Genomic DNA, 20,509 nt, shown 5'->3' with positions numbered 1-20,509 from the left:
CTTCAAAGCCAGGAGGTTGCTCAACATAGACCTCTTCCTTGATTGGTCCATTGAGGAAGGCACTTTTCACGTCCATTTGATAAAGCTTAAAGCCATGGTAAGTAGCATAGGCCAATAATATGCGAATTGACTCAAGCCTAGCTACGGGTGCATAGGTTTCACCGAAATCCAAACCTTCGACTTGGGAGTATCCCTTGGCCACAAGTCGTGCTTTGTTCCTTGTCACCACACCATGCTCATCTTGCTTGTTGCGGAAAACCCATTTGGTTCCTACAACATTTTGATTAGGACGTGGAACTAAATGTCATACCTCATTCCTAGTGAAGTTGTTGAGCTCCTCTTGCATCGCCACCACCCAATCCGAATCTTGAAGTGCTTCCTCTATCCTGTGTGGCTCAATAGAGGAAACAAACGAGTAATGTTCACAAAAATGAGCAACACGAGATCTAGTGGTTACCCCCTTATGAATATCGCCGAGGATGGTGTCGACGGGGTGATCTCGTTGGATTGCTTGGTGGACTCTTGGGTGTGGCGGCCTAGGTTCTTGCTCATCCTCCTTTTCTTGATCATTTACATCTCCCCCTTGATCATTGCCATCATCTTGAGGTGGCTCATCTTCTTGATCTTGTCCTTCATCAAATTGAGCCTCATCCTCATTTTGAGTCGGTGGAGATGCTTGCGTGGAGGAGGATTGTTGATCTTGTGCTCTTGGAGGCTCTTCGGATTCCTTAGGACACACATCCCCAATGGACATGTTCCTTAGCGCTATGCACGGAGCCTCTTCATCACCTATCTCATCAAGATCAACTTGCTCTACTTGAGAGCCGTTAGTTTCATCAAACACAACGTCACATGAGACTTCAACTAGTCCAGTGGACTTGTTAAAGACCCTATATGCCCTTGTGTTTGAGTCATAACCAAGTAAAAAAGCCTTCTACAGTCTTAGGAGCAAATTTAGATTTTCTACCTCTTTTAACAAGAATAAAGCATTTGCTACCAAAGACTCTAAAATATGAAATGTTGGGCTTTTTACCGGTTAGGAGTTCATAGGATGTCTTCTTGAGGATTCGGTGTAGATATAACCGGTTGATGGCGTAGCAGGCGGTGTTGACCGCCTCGGCCCAAAACCGATCCGAAGTCTTATACTCATCAAGCATGGTCCTTGCCATGTCCAATAGAGTTCGATTCTTCCTCTCCACTACACCATTTTGTTGAGGTGTGTAGGGAGAAGAGAACTCATGCTTGATGCCCTCCTCCTCAAGGAAACCTTCGATTTGAGAGTTCTTGAACTCCGTCCCGTTGTCGCTTCTTATTTTCTTGATCCTTAAGCCGAACTCATTTTGAGCCCGTCTCAAGAATCCCTTTAAGGTCTCTTGGGTTTGAGATTTTTCCTGTAAAAAGAATACCCAAGTGAAGCGAGAATAATCATCCACAATAACTAGACAGTACTTACTCCCGCCGATGCTTATGTAAGCAATCGGGCCGAATAGATCCATGTGTAGGAGCTCCAGTGGCCTGTCGGTTGTCATGATGTTCTTGTGTGGATGATGGGCTCCAACTTGCTTCCCTGCCTGGCATGCGCTACAAATCCTATCTTTCTCAAAATGAACATTTGTTAATCCTAAAATGTGTTCTCCCTTTAGAAGCTTATGAAGATTCTTCATCCCAACATGGGCTAGTCGGCGATGCCAGAGCCAACCCATGTTAGTCTTAGCAATTAAGCAAGTGTCGAGTTCAGCTCTATCAAAGTCTACCAAGTATAGCTGACCCTCTAACACTCCCTTAAATGCTATTGAATCATCACTTCTTCTAAAGACAGTGACACCTACATCAGTGAATAGACAGTTGTAGCCCATTTGACATAATTGGGAAACAGAAAGCAAGTTGTAATCTAATGAATCAACAAGAAAAACATTGGAAATGGAATGGTCGGGTGAAATAGCAATTTTACCCAAACCTTTGACCAAACCTTGATTTCCATCCCCGAATGTGATAGCTCGTTGGGGATCTTTGTTTTTCTCATATGAGGAGAACATATTCTTCTCCCCTGTCATGTGGTTTGTGCACCCGCTGTCGAGTATCCAACTTGAGCCCCCGGATGCATAAACCTACAAAACAAGTTTAGTCCTTGACTTTAGGTACCCAAACGGTTTTGGGTCCTTTGGCATTAGATACAAGAACTTTGGGTACCCAGACACAAGTCTTTGACCCCTTGTGTTTGCCCCCAACAAACTTGGCAACGATCTTGCCGGATTTGTTAGTCAAAACATAAGATGCATCAAAAGTCTTGAATGAAAAGCTATGTTCACTTGATGCACTAGGGGTTTTCTTCTTAGGCAACTTAGCACGGGTTGGTTGCCTAGAGCTAGATGTCTCACCCTTATACATAAATGCATGATTAGGGCCAGAGTGAGACTTCCTAGAATGAATTTTCCTAATTTTGCTCTCAGGATAACCGGCAGGGTATAAAATGTAACCCTCGTTATCCTGAGGCATGGGAGCCTTGCCCTTAACAAAATTGGACAATCTTTTAGGAGGGGCACTAAGTTTGACATTGTCTCCCCTTTGGTAGCCAATGCCATCCTTAATGCCAGGGTGTCTCCCATTATAGAGCATACTTCTAGCAAATTTAAACTTTTCATTTTCTAAGTCATGCTCGGCAATTTTTGCATCTAATATTGCTATATGATCATTTTGTTGTTTAATTAAAGTCATGTGATCATGAATAGCATTAATATCAACATCTCTACATCTAGCACAAATGGAAACATGCTCAACACTAGATGTAGAGGGTTTGCATGAATTAAGTTCAACGATCTTAGCACGCAAGATATCATTATTATCTCTAAGATCGGAAATTGTAACATTGCAAACATCTAGTTCTTTAGCCTTAGCAATTAAATTTTCATTTTCTACTCTAAGGCTAGCAAGAGAAATGTTCAATTCTTCAATCTTAGCAAGCAAATCATCATTATCATTTCTAAGATTGGGAATTGAAACATTACAAACATGTGAATCAACCTTAGCATTTAAACTAGCGTTTTCATTTCTAAGGTTGGTAATAGTGTCATGGCAAGTACTTAGCTCACTAGATAATTTCTCACATTTTTTTACCTCTAGAGCATAAGCATTTTTAACCTTAACATGCTTTTTATTTTCCTTGATTAGGAAGTCCTCTTGGGAGTCCAAGAGGTCATCCTTTTCATGGATGGCACTAATTAGCTCATTTAGTTTTTCCTTTTGTTCCATGTTAAGGTTGGCAAAAAGAACGCGCAAGTTATCCTCCTCATTGCTAGCATCATCCTCATCACTAGAGGTTTCATATTTAGTGGAGGATCTTGATTTTACCTTCTTCCTTTTGCCGTCCTTTGCCATGAGGCACTTGTGGCCGACGTTGGGGAAGAGGAGTCCCTTGGTGACGGCGATGTTGGCGGCGTCCTCGTCGGAGGAGGAGTCGGTGGAGCTCTCGTCGGAGTCCCACTCGCGGCACACGTGGGCATCGCCGCCCCTCTTCTTGTGGTACCTCTTCTTTTCTTTCCTCTTTCCCTTCTTGTCGTTATCCCTGTCACTGTCACTTGATAATGGACATTTAGCGATAAAGTGACCGGGCTTACCACACTTGTAGCAAACCTTCTTGGAACAGGATTTGTAATCCTTCCCCTTCCGTTGCTTGAGGATTTGGCGAAAGCTTTTGATGATTAAAGCCATCTCCTCATTGTCGAGCTTGGAGGCGTCAATTGGTTGTCTACTCGGTGTAGACTCCTCCTTCTTCTCCTCCGTCGCCTTAAATGCCACCGGTTGTGCTTCGGACGTGGAGGGTTCATCAAGCTCGTTGATTTTCTTGGAGCCCTTGATCATACATTCAAAGCTCACAAAATTCCCGATAACTTCCTCGGGGGTCATTTGAGTGTATCTAGGATTACCACGAATTAATTGAACTTGAGTGGGGTTAAGAAAAATGAGAGATCTTAGAATAACCTTAACCACCTCGTGATCGTCCCACTTCTTGCTCCCGAGGTTGCGCACTTGGTTCACCAAAGTCTTGAGCCGGTTGTACATGTCTTGTGGCTCTACCCCTTGGCGAAGTCGAAAGCGACCGAGCTCCCCCTCGATCGTTTCCCGCTTGGTGATCTTTGTTAGTTCATCACCCTCATGCGCGGTCTTGAGGAGGTCCCAAATTTCCTTTGCATTCTTCAACCCTTGCACCTTGTTGTATTCCTCTCTATTTAGAGAGGCCAAGAGTATGGTTGTGGCTTGGGAGTTGAAGTGCTCGATTTGGGCCACCTCGTCCTCATCATAATCCTCATCCCCTACGGATGGTACCTGTGCTCCAAACTCAACAACATTCCATATACTTTTGTGGAGTGAGGTTAGATGAAATTTCATTAAATCACTCCACCTAGCATAATCTTCACCGTCAAAGGTTGGCGGTTTGCCTAATGGAACGGAAAGTAATGGAGTATGTCTAGATGTACGAGGATAGTGTAAGGGGATCTTACTAAACTTCTTACGCTCTTGGTGTTTAGAAGTTACGGAGGGCGCATCGGAGCCGGAGGTCGATGTTGATGAAGTGTCGGTCTCGTAGTAGACCACTTTCCTCATCCTCTTGTGCTTGTCCCCACTCCGATACGGCTTGTGAGAGGAAGATCTCTCCTTCTTCTCTTTGTGGTGAGAAGAAGATTTCTTCTCCTTCCCTTTGTTGGAGGAGCTCTTCTTTTTCTCCTTCCTCTTGGTGCGGGACTCTTCCGATGAAGTGCTCCCGTGGCTTGTAGTGGGCTTTTCGCCGGTCTCCATCTCCTTCTTGGCGTGATCTCCCGACATCACTTCGAGCGGTTAGGCTCTAATGAAGCACCGGGCTCTGATACCAATTGATAGTCGCCTAGAGTGGGGGTGAATAGGGCGAAATTGAAATTTACAAATATAAACACAACTACAAGCCGGGTTAGCGTTAGAAATATAAACGAGTCCGTGAGAGAGGGTGAAAAACAAATCGCAAGCAAATGAAGAGTGTGACACGCGGATTTGTTTTACCGAGGTTCGGTTCTTGCAAACCTACTCCCCGTTGAGGAGGCCACAAAGGCCGGGTCTCTTTCAACCCTTCCCTCTCTCAAACGGTCCTTCCGACCGAGTGAGCTTCTCTTCTCAAATCAAAGCCGGGAACAAAACTTCCCCGCAAGGGCCACCACACAATTGGTGCCTCTTGACTTGATTACAATGGAGTTTTGATCACAAGAACAAGTGAGAAAGAAAAGAAGCAATCCAAGCGCAAGAGCTCAAAAGAACACGGCAAATCTCTCTCGCTAATCACTAAAGCCTTGTGTGGAATTGGAGAGGATTTGATCTCTTTGTATGTGCCTAGAATTGAATGCCTAGCTCTTGTAAGTGGTTGAGAAGTGGGAAACTTGGATGCAATGAATGGTGGGGTGGTTGGGTATTTATAGCCCAACCACCAAACTTGACCGTTGGTGGAGGTTGTCTGTTCGATGGCGCACCGGACAGTCCGGTGCACACCGGACATGTCCGGTGCCCCTGCCATGTCACCAGAGCCGTTGGAATCTGACCGTTGGAGTTCTGACTTCTGGGCCCGCCTCGATGTCCGGTGGCGCACCGGACATGCACTGTTCACTGTCCGGTGCGCCGACATGGGCGACTCTGACTTCTGCGCGCGCTGCGCGCGCATTAAATGCATCGCAGGTAGCCGTTGGCGCCGAAGTAGCCGTTGCTCTGTGGATGCACCGGACAGTCCGGTGCACACCGGACATGTCCGGTGAATTATAGCGGAGCAGCCTTCTGGATTTCCCGAGGCTGGCGAGTTCTTGAGCCGCGTCCCGATGGAGCACCGGACATTGTCCGGTGTACACCGGACAGTCCGGTGAATTATAGCGCGTCGACTCTGGATTTTCCCGAAGGTGAAGAGTTGGAGTGGGAGTCCTCTTGGTGCACCGGACACTGTCCGATGGCACACCGGACAGTCCGGTGCGCCAGACCAGAGGAGCCTTCGGTTGCCTCTTTGCCCTTTGTTTGAACTCAACACTTGGTCCTTTTATTGGCTAAGTGTGTACCTTTTACACCTGTATAACTTATACACTAGAACAAACTAGTTAGTCCAAAGATTTGTGTTGGGCAATTCAACCACCAAAATTATATAGGAACTAGGTGTAAGCCTAATTCCCTTTCAGCTGTCCCAGAGCAGCTCACACCAATTCCTGAAAAGCGTCGGCATCAAAACATCGGCAACCTCCAAGGCATCATCATCAAATCATAGTGAGCTTCGGGAACAACTTGCAGCTGAAGCGACGGCTGTTGTTCAAGGTGAACTCGACCAGCTCAGGAAGAAATGTGAAGAAGCTGAGGAACAGCAGGCGAGGACACAAAGGGAGTTGGAGGAGTACAAGAAGATAACAAAGAAGAACAGCAAGGAGATGGAGGAGACCAATGTGCTCATCAAGAAGCTCTTGTCCTTGCATGGTAACTCTTCTTCGACATGAGGGCTGCTAGTCAGAGCTGCTGTTTTTGGCCTGTTCTTTGACATGAGGGTACCCAAAAACTCTAGTTGCTCGTGGGTGTCAACTTTTGATTATATGTTGTTATCTTTGTGCAAACTCAACTGAAATGTGAAGTCAAGTGGTGATGCTGTGAACTGATTTTAGTGTTGTCCACTTAGTTTGTATGCGCACTGGAATACTAGTTGTATTCATCTATGGAATATGGAATTGTGTGCTCATTCCTCTGTTCTAGTATATTTTGCAATTTCCAATTAAATTATTCTCTGCACATCTGTGACCAAACTGGTGGCATATAATAAAATATATGCCACGTCAGCTGCCACTGTACTAGCCACGTCAGCGTTGACGTCAGCGCTGACGTCAGCTGCCACGTCACTAGCCACGTCAGCGCTGACCTCATACGCATCAGCACCTTCCAAACGGCTGTTAATGACCAAACAACGGCTCTATCTGTGACGATACCGTACCGTCACAGAAACCAAACGGCGTTAACAACGCCGTCAGTTTGCTCGGGCAGACGACGAATTATGAAGGAAAAGTGCCTTCCTCTATGACCACAACTGATCGTCATAGAATGAATTCACTTCCATGACAACGCGGCTTTCGTCACAGAATGTATACACATCGATGACGAAACTGGGTAGTCCATCACAACACAACAAATGTGACGCGACCCCTATGACCAAATCGAACTCGCCACAAATTCGTCACAAACCTTTATCTGTGACGATATATACACATGCAGTGACGCAATACGAACGTCATCGATGATAAGATCTCTACTAGTGTACCTGGAATCTCAAGTGCCAGGCAAGTTGTGCCCTTGATCACTTCTTTTTACCCACTCATGTTCTAATTAATCATAATGATCTGCATAGGTTAATTTTGATGGGACCTAATAGGTTACCCTAGTTTGATTATCTTTATACCTTGTTTACCACTGAACTTTTTGGGTAGTACTTGCTAGTGCCTTATGTGGTTTTGGGTATGAAGATACATTATCCATGATCACACTTTTATTATCTATTTATTTTTACTATTCATGATAAGATCATTATGTTAATTGGAACATGGAGCGACCACCCGGGAAAACAGTGCTACCACAAGGGTTTAATGGGACGCCCTTGGCTGATTAATTAGGAAAGCTAGTGGAAGACTACCTTACCCGAAAGGGGCAAGGGCAGTAGGGGAGTGGTCAGTGTAGGGAGGTCCTTAGGATGATTTTGCTGCGATGGCGATCATGTGAGGGATCCCTGCATTGGAGCTTCCTATAAACTGTAGCGGGTTTTCTGAAGCTAGTGGAACTTTGTAAAGGCATCATAGTGTTACCCTGCCTCACCTCCTCGATAGAGGTGTATGGGAAGTCACGATCCCTTGGCAGATGGGTAACATGACTTGTGGGTAAAGATGTGCAACCTCTGCAGAGTGTAAAACTAGTATACTAGTCGTGCTCACGGTCATGAGCAGCTCAGACCCTCACATGATTAATTTATGGAACTAAATTCAATTTGTCATATGCATTGCATCGCAGGTGATGTTATTACTTTTCTTAATTGGGTTGGTATTTACTTATACTTAGTAACTGCTAATAAAATTTTGACCAACTTTAAAAGCAATGCTCAACTCTAACCATCCTCTTTGGTAAGCCTTACACTTCACATGAACTCCCACCTTTGGCGAGTTCATTCACATTATTCCCCACAACTTGTTGAGCGATGAACGTATGTGAGCTCACTCTTGCTGTCTCACACCCCCCCACAGGTCAAGAACAGGTACCGCAGGATGAGGCGCATGGAGGATGCTGTGACGAGTTCGTGAGAGGTCTAGGTCGTCGTCTCCCAGTCAACTTTGGGTTGCTGGACCGTTGTCTCCTTATAATATAATTATTTATTTATTTTGTATAGAACTCCTGTTATATAGTAAAGATGTGACATTCGATCCTGTGCCATGATTCATCATATGTGTGAGACTTGGTCCCAGCACACCTGGTGATTATGTTCGCGCCCGGGTCTTGGTGCCCCTAAAACCCGGCTGTGACAGCCTCCTCCACAGACGCTCCGCCTTCGAACGGAGAAGAAGAGCGCCCCAGGAACCCAGCTCCGAACGGAGACACACCCGGCCCAGTAACCCGCAGCGCGCGACCAGAAGGGTAAGCGGAGGTCCTTCGTGGTGGACGCCAAGGACGGGGGAGAGATGCCGAGTACCTGAGGCAGCGCGTGACCAGGAGAAGACAGGCTAGCAGAGGGCGCTCGCGAGAAAAGCGCGCGGAGATGGAACATGGCACGGTCTCTCATCGCGCCTCGCTCGCGACACCTCGCCGGATCCGAGTGCTCACCTCACCGCCGGGGGTTTTGAGGGGGACAGAAGGGCTTCTTCGTGGATGTGAGAGGCGATTGAGCGGCACGTGCACGCGGCAATGGATTTGGGGAACAACTCGGATCGGTCCAGTGAAGAAAACCTTATTCTCGTTGACGCGTGGGCCACCCACGAACAACAGGCTGTTTACCGCGTCTGCTCTCCGAAAACTGTCATCTCGCTCCACTTTTTTTAAGAAGAAAAACTAATGTGCTCAAACCGTATTTAAACTGTATTGAAACCTTATTTGGTTTTTTCGATTGGAAAGGCATTTAAACCATAGAAATTAATAAATAATCCGATAAGGGAGATCTTCAGCGGAAGTACGTTTGTAGTGGTTAGAAGAACAGATGGTACACTTTTCAAGCAAAAAACAAACAAAGGTATGAAATATGGCTCAAACCGTGAAGTAATACTCCAATGCTATGAATCTTAGTGAGAGATGTGACCGCCTGTGAACAATCTACAAACTAACTTTTGTATAATCCTCTGGATTTTTTATCGCAAGCAACTAGAACCAAATTAAGACTCCATGCCAAGTTTCACTATTTTTTGACCACCTTTGGTATTTATTTGATTTTTTCAGATTGGAAAGGCATTTAGACCATAGAAATCAATAAATAATCCGAAATGGGAGATCTTCAGCGGAAGTAAGTTTGTAGCGGTTAGAAGAACAGATGGTACACTTTTCAAGCAAAAAACAAGCAAAGGTATGAAATATGACTCAAACCGTGAAGTACTACTCCAATGTTATGGATCTTAGTGAGAGATGTGACCGCCTGTGAACAATCTACAAACCAACTTTTTGTATAATCCTCTGATTTTTTTATCGCAAGCAACTAGAACCAAGTTAAGACTCCATGCCAAGTTTCACTATTTTTTGACCTCCTTTGGTATTTATTTGATTTTTTCGGATTAGAAAGGCATTTAAACCATAGAAATCAATAAATAATCCAAAATGGGAGATCTTCAGCGGAAGTAAGTTTGTAGCGGTTAGAAGAGCAGATGGTACACTTTTCAAGCAAAAAACAAACAAAGGTATGAAATATGGCTCAAATCGTGAAGTACTACTCCAATGCTATGAATCTTAGTGAGAGATGTGACCGTTTGTGAACAATCTACAAACTAACTTTTGTATAATCCTCTGAATTTTTTATCGCAAGCAATTAGAACCAAGTTAAGACTCCATGCCAAGTTTCACTATTTTTTGTCCACCTTTGGTATTTATTTGATTTTTTCGGATTGGAAAGGCATTTAGACCATAGAAATCAATAAATAATCCGAAATGGGAGATCTTCAGCGGAAGTAAGTTTGTAGCGGTTAGAAGAACAGATGGTACACTTTTCAAGCAAAAAACAAACAAAGGTATGAAATATGGCTCAAACCGTGAAGTACTACTCCAATGCTATAAATCTTAGTGAGAGATGTGACCGCTTGTGAACAATCTACAAACTAACTTTTGTATAATCCTCTGAATTTTTTATCGCAAGCAACTAGAACCAAGTTAAGACTCCATGCCAAGTTTCACTATTTTTTGACCACCTTTGGTATTTATTTGATTTTTTCGGATTGGAAAGGCATTTAGACCATAGAAATCAATAAATAATTCGAAATGGGAGATCTTCAGCGGAAATAAGTTTGTAGCGGTTAGAAGAACAGATGGTACACTTTTCAAGCAAAAAACAAACAAAGGTATGAAATATGGCTCAAACCGTGAAGTTCTACTCCAATGCTATGAATCTTAGTGAGAGATGTGACCGCTTGTGAACAATCTACAAACTAACTTTTGTATAATCCTCTGAATTTTTTATCGCAAGCAACTAGAACCAAGTTAAGACTCCGTGCCAAGTTTCACTATTTTTTGACCACCTTTGGTATTTATTTGATTTTTTCGGATTGGAAAGGCATTTAGACCATAGAAATCAATAAATAATCCGAAATGGGAGATCTTCAGCGGAAGTAAGTTTGTAGCGGTTAGAAGAACAGATGGTACACTTTTCAAGCAAAAAACAAACAAATATATGAAATATGGCTCAAACCGTGAAGTACTACTCCAATGCTATGGATCTTAGTGAGAGATGTGACCGCTTGTGAACAATCTATAAACTAACTTTTGTATAATCCTCTGAATTTTTTATCGCAAGCAACTAGAACCAAGTTAAGACTCCATGCCAAGTTTCACTATTTTTTGACCACCTTTGGTATTTATTTGATTTTTTCGGATTGGAAAGGCATTTAGACCATAAAAATCAATAAATAATCCGAAATGGGAGATCTTCAGCGGAAGTAAGTTTGTAGCGGTTAGAAGAACAGTTGGTACACTTTTCAAGCAAAAAACAAACAAAGGTATGAAATATGGCTCAAACCGTGAAGTACTACTCCAATGCTATGAATCTTAGTGAGAGATGTGACCGCTTGTAAACAATCTACAAACTAACTTTTGTATAATCCTCTGAATTTTTTATCACAAGCAACTAGGACCAAATTATGACTCCATACCAAGTTTCACTATTTTTAACCATGTTTGGTATTTATTTAATTTTTTTTGGCTTCGAAAGCCATTTAAACCATAGAAATAGAGTTGTTTTCATACAAATAGAGTTGTTTCCCATACATCAACGAATATCTCACTTATTGCAATGGTATATCACAACATCTCACGCTGCAAGAGCTCCCAGGTTCGATTCCCGGCTGCAGCAGCGAACTCATTTTTTGATTAATTACAGAACCTTTTTTGCATTTTTTAATCGCTGAACCCGCACGTCCGGACCCCACGTCCCACGAGCAGCATCTTTTCTTATCTCCTTGGCAGCATCTTTCCTTATCCCCTGCAACTTCCCTATACTGAGCACCGACCTCACCATACGGCGGCGGCGGCGGGAGGGACTTCACCTGCACGGGCGGCTTCACGGCTTCCGCGTCCTTCAGCCGATCCGAAGACACCATGCCTCCAGGGAGGAAGGGAATACAAAGCACAAGGGAACCCTCACCAGGTAAATTTCAACCGCTCTCAGATTCGACAGGTCTAAGAATCCCCACCTTTTGTATCTCTTTCAGTTTAGGGTACTGGATCTTGTTTTTCCTATGCTGCAAAGTGTACCTTATTCCTCTAATCAGGCGTTCATTTGTTCTAGTGATGGGCATGGTTCAGTACATAGCGAGTAAAATGTATGGATGAGGTATCCAAAACTAACTATGCCAATAATGAAGCAACCGAACAAGGATAGCAATTTTATTCAGTGTATTAGTCAGAATATTACATCATAATTGTAAAGCTAGAAAAAATCATTGAGATAAAACAGTGAGTCATCTTTATAAAATACTAAAAAGGATGTTTTCCAATTACCTCTAAAGCCATTCCTACTGTCCTGCCATGCTAGAGTTGCATTTCTTCTCATCCTCCCTTCTAGTTCCAGCTGTTGTGCGCCCATGGCTCCTCCCTCCAGATGCTGCTTCTTTTCCTTGCTGTAGCCATCGGTGCACAAGGCACAGGGAATCTCGTGGGGGGCGCAAGTTGCAGGGATCCATGGAAGCTTGTGGACAGATAGGCCATAGAGGAAGCTCGCTGATTCTCTTCTCCACCTGAGCTATGTCAATCCAAGTCCAAGGGAGCACGAAGATGAGCTCCTCCTCCAGATCTGACTCAATGCTGGGTCACACTCACACCTCTTTCCTCTGCACCCTGCTGCAATATTGCTTTGATGCTTGATTTATATTATATAAGTATATAGTATGTGGTATGTATCCCTAAATATATGTCCTGGTATGTACAAAATGATTATATAGACTAGACCAACCAAGGTTGATTAGTTGGCCTGGTCGTTGACTGATCGCGATTAGTCACCCAGTAACATGGCGATTAGTGATAACTAGCCGATTAATAACCTTGCTACCATGTATATTTGAGTCAGTAAGATTCATGTAAATACAGCTTGGCACCAGAAACAAAAGTGACAATGGATATGCCCCCTTGTTAATAAAGAGATACAAAGACAAAAGGTAAAGGTAAACTCATTATGCAATAGTGTAATACATAGCGAAATCACCTGCGCTTCAGCTTCTTGACGCATTCTATCGTACCTTTGGGCGAGGTGGTGAGCATCCTCCATAGGAGCTCCCATAACCATAGCCCTCAGGGGTTCTGCAACCTGATGTCAGTTTGCTTCACTTAAAACAATATTTGTACGAGTTTGATTGTTAGAAAAATGTACGAAGTATGAAAGAATATTATGGCACTTACGGGTAAAATTTGGACTCTCATTAAACATAAGAACAAGAAATTAAGAAAAGGTCCTAAAACTGACACTATCAATCCTCTTCAGTATTTAACCGTTGACTGGCAGTTTCAATCCACTACAAGTATTTAACCGTTGCAAGTTCTAGATACATGGTATTTAATTAGAAGAAATCACCCTAACATATATTACTATCCTATCAGTACATCACAAATTAGGAATTGTTCCAAGTGTAATGCGGAAAACATATATGGCTCATATTCCATAATCCAGTGCATTCATACATCATGGATATAAAGGCAACAATGACTAATACCTGTGTGCCAAGGGCTTTCAGCAGGTTACCCCTTTCCTTTTCCATCATGGATCGTACCTTAGCAAAACTTAACACCAACTTCGACAGTGTGCTTCCACTGCTACAAGTGTTCTCGGTGCCGTACTTCTTGCCATCCTCACATAAATTGTTCCCTGAACAACACAAAGCACATTACAAACTTCAAATTGTCAGAGGACTGCAAAAACTGAAATTGAGTCCGAGATTGGTACCCACGACTGACCAATGAGCATGGCCTATTCAGTTTGTTCCTTTTTATATAGTAAGTAGTAATAAGTATGAATTGTAATTTTTCAGTCGATAGTTCTGAGGCTTGTACAGACCGTAAATATTGAGTCCGAGAAATCTCACTACGTTCAGTGTGCTGAGGCTTGTACAGACTGTAATTTTTTTAGTCGAATGAATATGAGTAAGAGTCTTCGTTGGATCAATTGGTAGTTATTTGCTGGGGCTTAGTCCAAATTACATGAGTTTTGCAAGCTAGTTTTCTAAACAATTAGTTGAAAGTTTTGGCTAAAAACTTAGCCCAGTTGTGGCAGATACACTCCAACTAATGTTCTTAAGTGCATCCCTTGAAGATTTTTTACCTAGTTCAAATGTGGTTTCATTGTTCAGTATTTTTTACCACTAGCAGCCAGTTTTTATAAATGTCTCATATATCAAAGAATAGTTGTTGCCTTGCCACTAGTAATAATAACATACCAAAGAAATTTCTCTACTGTGTACAGTACTAATACATTATCTAGTGATTATTCCATCCATTTTCAAATTGGGATTTCATTCCTTCTTTTCTAATGTTTTTAGTGTTTTCTTTTTTTGCTACTGTGTTCTTGTGGGTCAGTACATGCATTTGTCTTCTATTATTTTTAGAGTGATTTATTATTTATCAAATCATGTCATTAATGTACAGAAATCACTTCTACTGAGTATGAGAAACAAAGGGAAGCAAATGTGATGAGGAACAATCAGATGTTCCAACGGCTTGGGATTAATCAGTTACGCACAATGATGACTGCTACGAGTAAAGAGAAAATATGATGGTACAGAGGAATCTGGGTCTTTGTTTGACGGCGAGGATAGTGAAGGCTCTGATCCAGAGGAGGTAAGCAAGTTTCTAATTCATCTATTTGTTTCCTCATGTTATATATCATTACACTTGCATTTGCAAACAAATTGATATGCACATGATTATTGTGTTATACCTACAGGATTCCCATGTTGCACAAGGTGTACGTAGCCACAACCCAACTCATGTTGCTGACAAACCTACACAACAAACACGAGGTTCTAAAAGGGTTGTGGCCCCTGATGTTCATGGACAACAGATTAGATTCACTAGGCAAAGGAGTGCTGCCATAAATCAACAATCCTCCCTAAGCCTAACTACTACTACACAAGCTGGTTCAAGAGCCACCACAAACCAAGAATCGACCCAAAACTTGGCTGCTGCAACACAATTTACTTCAAGTGTTGCCACTGAGCAAGATTACACCGCAGGCCTGGCTACTGCTGCACAACCTAGTTCTCCCACACAAACTGAGGTCAATGACCACAATAGAGATGAAGGCAAGTGATTATTTGTTATTCAATGCATTTATTAATGTATCAAATAATCTAAAATTTCTCAAATAAATTAATCTGTCATTCTCATGATCTGTAGTAGCTATATATAATATTGATAAAAAGCCTGAGCACAAAGATCTTTGTGTAACAGAGTGCATGTGTAGGTAACAAATCCTCTATATACAGATTTCAGTTATAGAATGCATGTGTAGGTAACAGATGCAACTAGTACTTGATTTTTGATTATTGGGCTGTTAAACATAGAACAAGGCTAGAGCAATGAAGTTGCATATTTGTCTAGATATTACTGTATGTTCTGCTCTGTCTAGGGAAAATGCTCACATGCACCAGAACCCATATGATCTTTGCCATTCACTAGATTGTTTCTGCTAGTTTGAAAATTTAATATCTTTTTGCCTTTTATGATGCTAATCACCAAAATTGGTACCAAGGCAAAGAAGTAGGGGCAAACAACTTGAATCCTTGAGCAGAGGGTTAGGCACTAAGATTCTAATCCAAATCTCTAATGGGAAGCGAAGGCCAGAGCCACCTATTCAGGCTGCAAAGTTTGCATCGGAGGGTGGGATCATCTGAGGCAACACATTCCAATATTTCCGCACTGGAAGGAGTACAAGAAGCAAGAGAACGAGGGTAAAATTACAGACTACATTGGGAAGCTTGTTGTAAGTCATTTTCCCCTCACTTGTTCAGTTACAGTTCATTGCCCTTTTCAATTGAGTATCATAGAGTCACCACTTCTTTGCTTGGGTCAATTCACCATGCATGTTGAGAGTAATGCAGTAAAAGATGCATGTGTTGATATGCTAAAGGGTGGACAACGCCAAATGAGGTATAGGCTGAAAAAAAGTACTTCACTGGAGTTCCTGCAAATCAAGTGAGGACTACATCACCTGTTTCATGTATGACTGATGATCAATGGAGAGAGTTGGTACAAATGTGGTCTAGCCCAAACCACAAGGTATTTGCGATCAAGCTCCACTTATCCCTCTATATAAATAATATTTTCATTTATGAAGTGTTTGGAATGCAACTTTTCTTTTTCTTGGGAAAATTGTTCTTTGTTAGTACTATTTGAGAACCTAGTGGTTGATTCCACCTCCAATAGTTCAGTAACCGTTTATGTGTGGCCTGTATTGATCATTATCAGAGCCTCTTGCATGTTACCTCATTTAGGACATGAGAACACTAGTTTGCTACAAAATGAGCAGTTTCCTAATGGCTACAAAAACACCTTGTACATCACAGTGATATTTTTTTGGCCAACATAATTTAATTGAGTATTATGGGTGTAGGACTAATCTGCCCTTCCCTCTCCCTCCTCGCTCTCTTCTCTAACACGGTCATGGCCAAGTTTTGCTTGCTGTTGGTAAAGTGCTGCTTGCCATTCCATCAAATGAAGGTGTTGCTTGCTGTCATGCTGTAAGAAATGAAGCAGCAAGAATTCTGATGCTAGCAGCAAGCAACATGATTTCTAAAAATTATGATTAGCAACAACAGCAAGCAGCAACTAGTTCATTTTCAATAGCAAGCAGTTCACTTTCAAGCGCACCAAAAATTGTTTTCTGATCAGCAATAACAGCAAGCAGCAACCAGTTCAGTTTCAACAGCAAATGGTTCAACAACTGTTTCAGTTTAACCAGTTTTCTGTCTTACTCGCTGCAAGAACAGCAAGCAAGCAACCATTTCAGTTTCAACCAGTATTCTGAATTTCTGAATTTTCCATGTGATATATGAGTTGACAGACTTATTATTTACCTTCACTCAATATTAATGTAACCCAAGACAAAATTATTGAAGTTTCTTATATGCTTTTCAATGTCCATATTATCCTCTAAAAGTAGTCTGTTTTTGTTCTGTATTTATGATGAAAAGATACCTCCTACAATTATGAAAATATGTTGCAAGTTGCACTCGTTTTATGACTAAAGTTGATTGTATATTCATAAACATAATCTATTAATTTATTATCGCTATTTTGTCTACCTTACAATTGTATTTTACATATAGAACAATTGTGTGAAGAACAAACTTAATCGTGAGAAGGTGCAATTTCCACAGTGCACAGGATCTCAATCATATGTTGCAAAAGGTTATGTAGTGGTAAGAAACTAATTATGTTATGCTTGGAGGAACTTGTTGCTTCTCACAATCTTGGTTATTGTATGAATGGCTACTGCTACCAACACAATCGCTTCATTATCTCTAATATTTGAGTCACATCTTTTGTTTGTTAGTGTATACACTGATTCCTGGTTGTCTATTTTTTCAACAATATTTTTTGTGTATTTACAGTAGTGTAGCTGCATCTAATTGAGTGGCTTTTTGCTAGCAGCAGTGTGTATTTATAGCATTGTTCCTAGTTCCTGGTTCCTGTTTGTTAGCATATACACCTGAATGAAGCACATAATCATGTTCATGGCATTGTCCACTGTTGTGTGCCAATTGTCTTCCAACATGTTCACTTGTTATTGTTTTGGAAGCAATTGCATCTTGCTGCTGCATTGCAGTAACACCAGGCCAACAACAGTTGCACTATAGCAACTGTAGGCGATTAACACTTGATGTATTAGTTGTTGATAGCTGATGTATAATTTTGCATAGCAGCTGATGTATTAGTAGCTAAGAATTCAGACCTGATAGTTTTATTAGTAGCTGATGTATACTTTTGCTATCATTTAATTACTCATGAGAAAACCTTGCTATAATTAGCTTATGTTTTGATCTCCATGCTGATCAAATTGTTGCATTGAAATTAATTTATGTTTTGATCTCCATGCTGATCAAATTTATTTGACTTCATTTCAGAGACAAGAAAAATATAAAGATGTCGAACCTAGTGCAATTGGTCTTTTCAAAGAGATGCATTGCAGCAAGAAAAAAGGATTTAGTGAAGTTGTTCAGAAAGCCATAGTAAGTACATGTTTTTCTCTTTGTTACTACATTCCAATTTGTATTACACTATATTAAGTTTTAATACTTATGCTAGGGTGATATGGAAGCAATGGTGGCAACACCAGCTGAAGATGGACAGCTTGCAAAGTCTGCAACAGAAGTTGTTTCCAATGTGCTATCGGGTTCAAGTAAATTTCTTCACAATGCTGGCCTTTTGCCCTCCTCCAAGAGAAGCAACACAGGGACTGTTTCAGCAAGAATGCAAGAGCTTCAGTCTCAATTGGACAATGAGAGGCGAGAAAAAGATGGACTTCGAGAAGATATGGATACCTTAAAAGCCAAGTCACAAGCATCTGAGGCAACCATTGCTAATCAATCAACTGAGATTGCAGATTTAAAGAAGTCCTTAGCAGAAAATAGCATCCTACTTCGACAGATATTAAGTATTAGTCGTGATCAGGTGAATCCTTAGGCATGCTTGCTAAGATGCTGGTGTCAACCATCCTGAAGACACATCTCACAAAACTGTGGACCTCTTTTTATCCTTATGTTTGCTATATGGAACTGCAACTTACAGTCTATTATATGTGTTCTCTTGCTATAGAGTTTTAGTACTTGTCTGGTTAAAGAATTATGGACCATGTTCTTTTGTGTGTTGGACATATTATGCTTGAAATATATGGATGTTGGAAACAGTTGTGACTTTAAATGATTGTGAAATATATGCATTATGTTTTGGATGGTTGTAGGCATCAATGTATTTAGTGATGAACCAAAATATCACAATATGATTGCCACGTCACCTGCCATGTCATCAACCATACAAGTGTTTTGTGACAATAAATTTCGTCATAATTTATTTGACACGTCATCTGCCACGTCATCCATTTTATGATGAAATTTATTGTCACAAAGTTATTGCCACATCAGCATCCATGTAAGCTTATTTATGACGACTATATCTGTCATAAAATTTTGCCACGTTACCTGCCACATCATATCACCACGTCATCAGCCATGTGGCAACCTGTCCAGTGCTACACTTAATGATGTTTTCCCTCATCTATGATGATTTGGAGCATCATATTTTAATGACGAAAATATGTGGTCGTCATTAAATCTGTGACGTTTATTAACCATTCGTCATAGAAGGTGATTTAACACGGCACTTCTGTGACAACAGTGTTTTTGTCATAAAGTCGTCACAACCACTTATGCTATGACAAAAATACCATTGTTGGTGACGTAATCTAAATGTCATAGAAGGTCACATGTGTTGTAGTGATATCAGCCGTGCTCGCAATTATGAGCAGCCTTGGGATCCTCTTCGATTAGAAGAACAATGGTTACTTTTATGATGATGGTTAACAATGATGATATAAAATCTGATCTCTGGTATTTCCTCTTTTGAGGAGGTACTTCTGGGTAATAACTGGGTTTATTACTAAAACTTGGCTCTACTAATAATAATAAATACTTGACCAACTAAAAGCAACTGCTTAACCTTAACTCCACATGCAGCTAGTCCACTTTAGCCAAACAGGACATTTGCTAAGTACGTTGATGTGTACTCACCCTTGCTTTACACACCACCCCACCCAGGTTGCCCCCATTGTACTCAGTGCTCAGGAGGTGATGCTGACAACATGGAGGACTTCGAGGAGTTACAGGAATATGACGAGTTCTAGTTCTTTCTTAGTGGCAAACCCCCAGTCAGTTGCCTATGTAGGCTTAGCTTCCACGTTTCGTATTTCCGCACTTTGATAATTATGTCGAACAATGACTATGTAATAGACTCTATGGATGTCTTGGACATCTTGATGTAATCAAGTACCTTTCCGCTATTTATTTCGAGCATTGTGTGATGATGTCCAATTATGTAATCGCTGTGTACGTGAGTTTCTGATCCTGGCACGTACATGGTTCGCATTCGGTTTACCTTCCAAAACCGGGTGTGACATAACACGTCTAGACCCATCAAATCGGCCCTCAATGGCCGGTTCAAGGGATAGTTCTGAAGTCTCCCCCAACAACATTATAGAGCCGACTTGGGAAACCTTGCCGGCTAACGAACAGCTCTAGTCCGAGGAGCATAAGGAGCAGCTAATTCAAGAGGCGAGAGCGAAGTTCCTGGCCAACTTCAAGGTGGACAGGAACAATAAAGTCGTCCGATAATGGGCGACGGATCCGGCTTCGCTCCGACCCACACCAGATATCCCCAATGTAAGTAATACAAACGAGCTACAATCTCTTAAGAATTATGTAGATGAACAGCGAGAAAAATGCAAAATATCATAGGGGGTATGCAAAACGATTATAGGAGACTAGTACGTGCATTTGATAAATCTAGTATTGCAAATTTTCCTTCGCACGAGGTTGAATTAGGGGGTAACACGCGTAATACATCGGCTATAGGTTGTCACGACCAGTCACAACCCCTTTATGGGATGCCGATGGACACATACCCTGAGCAACCGCAAATCGGCAGTAAATCAGCTGATCTGCACATGCCCGGACCGTCCGCACGTGAGCGCGGACCGTCCGGGCCAGCCACGACTGGGCCCATTTTTAATGAGTTACCCAGACATGCACCCGAGCCACAA

At 41.8% G+C, this 20,509-nt stretch overlaps 1 pseudogene; it reads left to right on the top strand.

The window, feature by feature from the left end:
• The first annotated feature begins 11,805 nt into the window (after positions 1–11,805).
• LOC103627493 (uncharacterized) lies at positions 11,806–18,599 on the top strand (annotated as a pseudogene).
• Positions 18,600–20,509: the final 1,910 nt, after the last annotated feature.

This window comes from Zea mays, chromosome 5, assembly GCF_902167145.1.
Source record: "Zea mays cultivar B73 chromosome 5, Zm-B73-REFERENCE-NAM-5.0, whole genome shotgun sequence".
In the NCBI taxonomy this organism is placed as follows: Eukaryota; Viridiplantae; Streptophyta; class Magnoliopsida; order Poales; family Poaceae; genus Zea; species Zea mays.
The sequence above is the reverse complement of the archived record's forward strand: the minus strand, read 5'-3'. Positions and strand labels throughout refer to the sequence as shown.